The sequence below is a fragment of the Pinus tabuliformis genome, chromosome 5_1 (genome assembly GCF_031772625.1).
Source record: "Pinus tabuliformis cultivar Carrire ecotype Pingquan chromosome 5_1, CPIR1, whole genome shotgun sequence".
Taxonomy (NCBI): domain Eukaryota; kingdom Viridiplantae; phylum Streptophyta; class Pinopsida; order Pinales; family Pinaceae; genus Pinus; species Pinus tabuliformis.
In genome coordinates this window covers 502,984,828-502,994,857 of record NC_142305.1, presented here as the reverse complement: position 1 = coordinate 502,994,857, position 10,030 = coordinate 502,984,828, and the positions used below count along the sequence as shown (strand labels likewise).

The 10,030-nt window shown below is 39.8% G+C and overlaps 1 pseudogene; it reads right to left on the bottom strand.

Annotated features, from left to right (window-relative positions):
- Positions 1–306: 306 nt before the first annotated feature.
- Positions 307–10,030, bottom strand: part of LOC149165690 (outer envelope protein 64, chloroplastic pseudogene) — a 35,010-nt pseudogene continuing 25,286 nt past the window's right edge.

Below are 10,030 nucleotides of genomic sequence, written 5' to 3'. Positions count from 1 at the left end.
AATAATTGTTTATTAGACGGGCCCCGCCGTATCGCTCTGCCATCTCCGCGTCCCGTCATCCGTCGGATCCGAGCCCTCCCATCCAACGGTCCTTGGCGATTTTGGACCGCCCCCAATCGCCGTCATTTAGCACCCGATATTGTCAGAATGATGACGTCTGTCCGTGGACGCGTGTCGACTTTTGCTTGTATCGGGTGGCTTCTGACACAAACCGGGCCCATAACAAAAGCGGTCCGATAAAACCGCTTACCGCCATTTCCTTTCCGCCTTACGTCATCCTTGCATCACCACCACGTCATTGCCGCATCAACGTCGTGTCAGCTCCCGTTTCGCCATGGTTCTGACAGCTCCACCACGTCGCTCGTCCAGGTCAGCCCACTCACCGGTTGACACGTCATCCTGCCGTACTCGACCCCACCAATGACGTCATGCTGACGTCATCCATCAAAAAGGCGCCAAAAAACTAATTTTTCCATATTTTGCCCAAAAATCATGTTTTTTTGTATTTTTCGTAAGTTTGAGCACTCTGTTGATTGCATGCATTTACGACGTTTTTCCGCCAACCTCCAGAAATTCGTCCTTGAGCTGCTGCCGCCCAGAATTCCGCACGGTCATCTTCCCCCGTCGCGCGACAACCAGGTATTTACCCGTTTCTCCCACGAACTGGTTTTTCAGTCTTCCTCTGCTAAAAACACAAAATAACCAGTATCCGGCATTCTGAACTCCTATACCTTCAAAAACCGAACTAGTATCCCTTGGAGGTCCCAAATTCATCAAATCCCCTCACTCACTGCATTGTGCTCAACCCAGACCCTTTGCAAAGTTTTTTCGTGTCGCAGGGCGCACCACAGCAAGATAATTCACCCTGTTTCGCCCCCTTTGACAGCATTTCACCTCAATTTTGCCAAAGCTACCCTGTTTCTCTTTGAAAATCTCTTTCTCTGTCAAAATTCACCACATTCATCCACAATTCAAGTATAAATCTAGTTCAAAGGATAAGTGAAGCATGGATACCCCTGTGGCCTTGAACATTACTTCCCTGAGTGCCCCACAGAGGAACTTGGACTGGCTGGCGCTTGCTGACCGGGATCATCAAATTAAAGAAATAGTTGAGATAACTACCAAATATCACATACACACTATTTGTGAGCTGAAGGATAAATACATGAGTGGTGCTGATGACATAGGTATCTGGGAGTTTAATTTGCCCATTTATTACCTACCTCAAGTCAATGTGTTCCCAGACCTCATCCATCAGTGTTGTGAACACTATGAACCCTCACAAAGAGCAGTTTTGGGTTCATCTAGGAATATTTTATTCCACATCACTCATCAATCCATAAATCTGATGCTGAACTTTAAACCAACTAAACCTCTGGTCCCTCTTTCTATGAATTTTCTGCTCCAAGAAGCTGCCGAGTTGCCCAGCTCAGAGGTCACAAAGATTGGCCAATTGTTCATGAAGCCAGAATATCAGCCCCAGCAACCTCCTCCTTATCTACACGTCTGGTTCAATGATACAGGGAGACTGCTAGTGGACATGATATCCTGCATTCTGGGATTCAATACCAGTGAGTTTGTGGATGATACAACCTTGGTGATGTTATCCATCTTCACTCGAGGGCAGCCTCCTGCTGCCCAGTATGATTATGCCACATTTATTGCTGACAAGATTCATGAGCAATTCATGAATTTGGAGAGGGAAAGGGTATTCAACTACACCTCCTATATATATCACTTGATATTATATTTTCAGCCTGATAGTTTCCCTGTTTCCTTGAGAAAGTTGGATGCAAAAGGAAACAGGAGATCAATGGTATTTTGGTCATCAGTTTGTCACCATATCTCTTGCTCCCCATACAGCTATTGTGAGTTCATTGATTTGTTCATCTATCCGGCCTTGTCTCTGCTACAGAGTTCTCCTCCTCCTAGACTCACCGACGATATGCAGAAGATCCTCCAACTTTCAAAGAATTATAGCATTGGAGATTGGTACTTCTACCAAGACCACACAGTAATTAGAATATATGGTAGTGAGCTAGCCCCTTATAGACTGCCAAAGTATGTTCCCATGAGACTTTTTGCATTAGAGTATTTTTGGCAATTTGGAAATGCAGACATGATTCATTTTCATAGCAGAAATAAGAAAGCATAGCTGAAAATCAAACACCAACTGGGCCCATTCATTTTCAACAAAAGAGAAGAAGCATGGCAAGAGGCAGATAAAATTCTAAAGAGCTTCCAGCTGCAAACAAGCTTCCTTTGGTCACCCTATGACCCCAATCATTTTATAAGTCTTAGAAGAGTCAGATACAGACTTGCCAGCTATGACCATGTCAGAATCCCACACATTGAAAAATATGCAAATCAATTAGAATGGAAAGAGGGCACCCTAGTGGAGGCATGTTCTAGGGAAGAAATGGCACAAAAAGCAATGAAGCAGTTAGAAAAATCCGTTGACTTAGAATTTTTTGGACAGGTTTGCTCCTCAGTACTCAAGCATCTTGGAGTAGCTGCTTCCTCTTCTACTACTCCCCAGCAATCTACCCAAGCCACTACTCAAGCAGCAACTACAGCTAAAGGAAAAGAGATGCAACAAGAGGAGCCACTCTCTAATGTAGAGCAGCAAGAAGAACAACAAGAAGAGATGGCTGAGGCACCTTCAAATACAGAGTAGCAAACTCAGGAAAAAGTCCCTCCTAGGCAGGAGGTAATAGTGGAAACCTCGGTGCTACAAACTCTAGCTAATGAAGAAAGAACCAGGAAGAGAGATAGGCAGGAGGAAACTCCTCTCACTACCTCAACAGATCAGCAAGGTGAGAAAAGACAAAGGCTGAATCCCTTTTCTGAGGAGTAGATGCCTGAAAGACCCACTGATACCATGCTCCCTCCCAACATTGAAACATCGGCCAGTTTCTTTCAGCAGGAACAAGAAATGGATCATGGAGGAGAAGTTAGTTCATCAGGACAGCAGACAAGATCTGAGCCTAGCATCAAGAAGCAGTTTATAGAGATAAAAGCAAGAAATGAGCCAATCAGAGTCCAACTCTATAACCAGCTGCTCAAGATGGCACCAACCAATCAAGAAAGGCTTATGTCAGCCTACGATATCCAAGAGGGAAAAATGACTCTTAGTCATTTTAGGCCCACCATGCTGCAGCCCCAGTCAGCTGCTGACTATATCAGGACTAACCTAGAGGTCTTTGCCAAGGACATCCATCCCATGGATCAGATAGAGCTGCACAAACAAACAGGGGAGATGGTTTATGCCACATTGGCTGATAAGACTCTATTGGCACATAGGTTGCAAAACTCCCTGAATAACACTACTGCTCAATTGGAGCTAGAGAAAGCTTCCTCTCAAGCCAAGGATAATAGAATCAAGTCCTTGGAAGAAATTATCATAGAACTGGGGCATGATCCAAATGACCCTAAGGGAGTGCAAGCATTAATGAAGAAGAAAGATGAGGACATAGCAGCTTTGAAGAAGCTGGTTAAGCTACCACCAACCCTTCACCCTCAGACTGAAGATGTTGCCCAGCAAAGAAGAGATCAGGATGTGACGGCCATGCTGGTGGCCTTGCACAAAAGGCTAGTGGAGACAGAGGGTGCCTTGGAGGCGGCCCTAAAGCAAAAGGAAGGAGAACAGGTGTCTCAGCCACCTCAGCAAGTTATAAATCTTGAGGATGCTCCTCAAGTAATAATTCCTCCCCCAGAAAGGACATCATAAGCGGGCCCTTCAGCACCAGCACCAAATGTAGCAGCACCAGAGCAAGCACCCAGCCTTGACATGCAGAATATGAGGAAGGAACTGGAGGCTCTTGAGGCACAGATGGTAGAACTATAGGTGGCAAAAGAAAAATTGGCTACACTGGAAGAAAAATATGATAAATCAAAGCGGAATGTGGCTAAAAGGACAAGAGAAATAAGAACCCTGGAAAAAAAGATAAAGGAGCTGGAAAATGAATTGACCATGAACAAAACTATAGCTGATGTGAAGAAAATTTTATGGGCTAAAATTGGCTAATCCATTACAGACCAATGGCAGTCCATTGAAACAATTCATGAGCAAATGGATCTTCTAGGCAGAGATCAAGCTGAAAATCAAAGAGCCAGGGCATCTTTAGGGAGTATGCCTGAAATAGCCAATAGAATGATAAATGTCCTTAACAATCGGACTGGCCTTCGGCTAGCAGGAATGGGCATTAGAGACATGACTGATACTATTCTGCTCATAAAAATGGTGCTTACCTGAGAAATTATGTCCAGACATTGGAGAGAAAGTGTCAAGAAATACAAGCAGAAGTGAATGGATTTATTGCAAAAATCATAGTTTTACATAACAGGGGCCTCCCCAGTTTGGTGACCAGTGCAGGAAGATTGTTATCACATGAAAATTATGCCAAAAGGGTCAACATCTTTGCAACAAATCAAATAACAGCATCTGCAAGTGCTCCAAAGGAAGCAGGGCCCCCATCTGGGCAGGATCTTTATGATAAGCTAGAAAATCTATTTTTTATTGAGCATGAGATCAGGCACCTTTTTGCAGTTCCTCCCAATTATTACAAATACACTGAAGCTGATGAAACTCTAATCAAAATACAGAGGCACCAATTGCCCACTGAAGAATGGTGGAGGAGTATGATAGAGACTTTACTTTGATAAATTAATTTTGGCTTAAGGTCAGCATTTTCAAATGACTCATGTATTAAATCTACCTGGAGCAACAGTGGGAGACAGTTAGATGAAAAGGACAGTGTCTGGGTACAGCTGGATAATGCAATTGATGTGTCCAATGCAACAACATCATGACAGGGCAGCATAAATGCAAGAATTCTCAAAATCAATGCAAAGGTGCTCAGCCGTCCCAAGACGCTCCAAAAGTCAAAGATCTCTGACAGGAATGACTAGCTGTAATCAATCTGCTTTAATAGCAATAACTATTGTATCCACTATTTTTGAGAGTTGGTAGAGAAAGTTATGAGTCAATGACTCATTTTAAGATATTTTGTAAAGATAATTTTGTATATATACTCCCCGCTTAGTTTATTTGGTGGTTGTTGTTTATTTGTTCTGAAGAACTCGGCTGTATATTCTGAGAAGTATAATACAAGAAGCTGCTGGTTTTCTCAACTTGGCTATGCTTGGACGTGTTGTGATGGGATTGTTAGCTGTTGCAGAACTCTCGTGTTTTCTCATGATGTAATAAGTGTTTTCCTAACTGTGTCTATGTTTTATATGTTTACATAACTCATCTATGCTATATGTTTGATAATCTTAGTAGGAAGGAAAATTAATAGTTCAGGATTTGTCCAGTAAGACACACTAAACTCAATCATTCCTGCTAACTATGTTTTCTTCAAGATTAGTTGTAAATATGAAATTCTTAAAAGCTCTTGTTTACTCTAATTTTATGGTAAATTCTATTCGAGAATTCTCTTTTGCTCTTGAATAAGATTCAGCCCTTTATGTTCTGTATCACCAAGAAAGAAATCTTTGTTGCCTTTCATGGTGTGATTCTATACTGTTTCTTCTTAAATCAAAGGTTTGTATCATGAATACCTATCTGGCTCTGCAGTAGCACACTTTTTATCACAGGCACTAAGTAATAATCAGTCATGGACTCCAATTGCCCAATGGAATAAACCCTCTTTGATCATTGCAAACCCTTCTTCAGACAACAGATGACAACCAAAATTCAAACAAAATTTTATACTTCATAACTAGCCTAAAATCCTAAAAAACAAAGCTAAATCAAAAGAGAGAGCCCTCTCTGATTGTCGGTAGGCTAGAACCTGTAATCCAAAGTTGGTTTGTGGTTACCTCGGCCGTATTCTCTTGGGAGTCAAAGGGAACAACCTGAGTGATAACAGAGGATAAAATATCCAATCGTTCTCCACCACCAAATGGAAGGGAGCTACAACCCCCTAAACTCATTTAGTGGCTCCTACCAAAACGGTGCACCTACCCCTCAACAAGTGTACCAACTACCACTGGAAGGAAGGTCTGACTCCTTCACTGAAAGATCTAACCCTTAACACCCTCTGTGGACCATGTTTCATAATATTATAGACTGGATCTACCTCACTCAAAACATCAAAACATGTAGGCCACCTTTCATCATATTTTCAAACTCGATCCATACCCAACATTATCCTCAATAACAAGTAACAACTTTGAAACCAAATATTGAATCAAATCATATAATCATTGAAAAATCCAAGATGCCATACTGAGTCATAGAATATTAAATCAATATTGAATCACCATAACCAAATCATACAAATGCACAACGTTTCATTAATACACCAAGCCATACATTATTAGTCATCACAGAAGCTAAATGTTGTGACTGCAAACCCTAATAAAATTTACTTCAGAATGTATATGATATTGTTCTGAAGAGAACCTATGTATATATGTGCTTCCTATGCATACAGCCTATTCTCTTAGAATAATGAACATTGAATCATTTAGCTCATTATAACACAGAATCACTCATTGAATCTAGTACTAGCCAAATCACTGATTGCTAAATAAATCATATATCACCACACTAGGCATAAATCAATATTCCAATCCACAATCAACCCAATCAAGGTTGTTGGAAACATAAAATAGAGGCATCATTTACAGACAACATAAAATAGAACAAACATCATCATTTATCATTATCTAGCAGAAAATGTGAACCCTAGTGTGTATATATATGTGTGTGTGTGAGTGTGTTTGACTTCCACATGATAGATCTACGTATATACACTATTACCGTACATAACACCTACATACATATATCAACATAATGAATAAAAAATCTCAAAATATATACGTGACTTAACTAAAACAGATCGACGTATGTACATGACTATCCTGAAGAAAACCAACGTACAAATATTAGCTTCCTGAAGCATAAATTTGTTGTAAGCACAACTCACATTCCACACGCTTCAGTGTCAAAACATATTCAAATCACAACATAACTAAAGCCACAAATCTATCATCATATATTTCATCATGTCTCTAGATCTTTCATATCTGAGTCTTATTCTTCCTTCCTCGTACACACCTATTTTAGATCAAATCCCATGTGAACGACTCATCCATTTGCACATGTAACACCTTGATCTAAATCTCTTTATATAGTCTTATCCTTAGTCAATAGCATAGGTAAATCACTTGGTAATGGCATTAGTATTCATTGACGGGATAAAATAAATGTCGATGCAACCATTATTATGGGCCAATATCAAGATTACCATGGTTAATATTTTTGTATGAGAATTTCCATGCAAAAAATGTAAGACCAAGATCATGGAACACATATTCCAAGCTCAGTTGTGGGAAAAACATCATAGTGGGTGTTTATTTATGGATATTATGGATAAGAAATTGGCAAAAAATGCGTTGGAAAAGGAGAAGAGGCATTAATTGGCATTTATTTATGAAAATAAAGGAAAATAGGAGAAAAGGAAGGTGAAATGCTGTAGGTTGGATGTAAGGATGAAATTGAATGAAAAATGAAGGAATATGAAACAATTACAGGCCTCAATGATAAAAAGCCTTACGAGGATCAATCCAAAATGTTTTGTCAGTTCACTCTTTGGCACTCTCATTCTATTCTCTCCCTTTCATACTATTGGACACAAATTTTTCTTGGAGCACTCTTGGAGGAGTGTGGCATACTTGGGATTTGGAGCAAGAAGGAAAAGGAAAAGCAGGAAAGCACAAGAGAACAATAGGATCAGAAACTACAACACATTTTTCTTGCAGGTATCAAGTTGCATGGACGGTTTCCTTGCTAGTTTTGGCATGCATGGCATATGAATGTCATTTCTTAGTTATGACTAGTCATTAGCATGGAGGATTTATTGGATTTCCAACGTTTTTTTCTAGCCTTTCCATTTTCTGCAAATCCATGGTGTTATGGGTTTATCTATGTTTTCTATTTGGTTCTCATGTTCCTTATGGATGTGGGTTGCGTTACTAGTTCTTGGAGCCTTGGTTGGACAAGCACTCTCAAAGCCCTGCAACACCTTGGGTTGAGTTACTAGTCCTAGAGGCCCAGTTTGGAAAAACACTCTAGAGCCCTTGGTGGGTCAAGTTACTAATCCTATAAGCCTTGGTTGGAAATTTTAATGACAATTGTGGGTTGAGTTACTAGTCCTGAAAGTCGGGTTGTAAAAAATGCTCTAGAACCTTGGAAAAACTAGGTGCAGATCGATCTGGTGGTGGTTAGTGATGTTTCACCATGAGGTGGAATCATTGGTAGAGGGTTGAGGTGGTTTGGCCTTTGGAAGCCTTTTTTTGGTGTTCTTGGTTGGTTCCATGAGATCCCACATTCATGCTTGGAATAGTGCATGGGGGTGACTAGCTGAAAGAAATATTTGGTTCAACCCAGCCTATCGTTAGGTGTTACGTAGAAGTACCTGACTTGGTTGGAATTTCTATATGTTAAAAATAGTTATTCTCTATTGTGATCTATGAGCATATGTATTGATTATGATTATGATGTTATGGTTGAGTTTCTCTAGTTTATATGTTGGTTATTTGCTGGTTATATGCTAGTTATATCGTGTATAATGTGTATGGCTCTAATCATTTTTTGGTTAGTAGAAGAAATGTTATTGGATGAATGAAATAATAGATGATAACGTAGCTACTCTAAGATGCCATTAGACCTTCCTGATAATTCTCAAACAAGAACGAGATCCCTATATTCAGATATGTGATTATGACCTATAGATTACATGCTCCTAGCGTATTTTATGAAATGTATGTTATGGTTCAACTTTGTTAGGTCAAGTAATTAATCAAGTTTTGTCTTAGAAGATCTATATTTGTGCCATCTATTGTTATGGAAATTTTCATAAAGTTCGAGGCAGTGACCTGGAGTCTAGCCCTAGAAAGGTGGCACAAATTTTGCGGTCTGAGGCACAGAACTGACTCAAAAATACTGCAGTCACCCCCCTGTTGTGGTTATGCATGACGGTGTAGGCCTATAGTCGCATGGATGTAGGTTTCTGCATGTGACTGGTAATCCAGATCAGTGAAAAGGAAAGTTAACTAAGTGTTCGGACACCTAGAAGTGTGGTTTAGCCCTTGGGGGTCCTGTAGCACCTAAGGGAGGTCAATAAGGTTTTTTTTTTTCGATTCCACTTCCTTAAGGTGATCTAGGAGGTTGAATCATAGCATAGTAAATATTTGTCACATATTTGCCCCGATGGACCGATAAATTTGGGTAAGTGTGGGAGGAGGGTTTTATAGAGTGGTATGAGAGCAGGGTTCCTTTATCTTTGGGGGTTGTCTAGTTTCCATTCCTTTTGGGCGATATCTAATACCATACAGTGGTATGAAAGCATTGTTCGACCAATGGACTAGATGGAAGGAATGTGTTTTCCTTGCATGCATGTAGGTTGTATATGTTCTTGTTATGTATGCATGATAGTGGTCATTGCTACAATTGTGGTGACATCTAGAAGTTGTTGATGTTGTTGTTGGGATGTGTTTTTCATGAATGGATGTTTGTTTTATATGAATTTGTTATGAATGTCAATGTATATATTTTTTTGTGCATGCATTATCATGGTGAATCTTTTCATGCATGAGGTCATTGTATGCAGTTGTGTCATCATGATTATAATGTGTTGGCTGAGATAGAACATGAGATCTAGATTATCAAGTCAAGGTTGTAGCATTGAAAATTTGCATAAGAATATATCATCACACTTGATTGTATGTTGGGCATCTAGGTATGTTTCTTAATGGTTGTTATATGCATTAGGATTATATCCATGCTTTTCATTCTAATTCTATTGTGGCTTCATGCATAGGAGATGTTGAGACAATTGATATGTATTTGACTATAAGTGAGTGATTGTTCTAGTATTATGATTAATTAGTGTGAGTTGTCTATTGATTTCTGAATGGTTTTTAGTCTTGGTAAATACAATTAATAGACATGATGTCTTGATCTTCGGAACATATGATTGACATGTGTGAACAACTACATGGAAACATGCTTGGTGTTAGC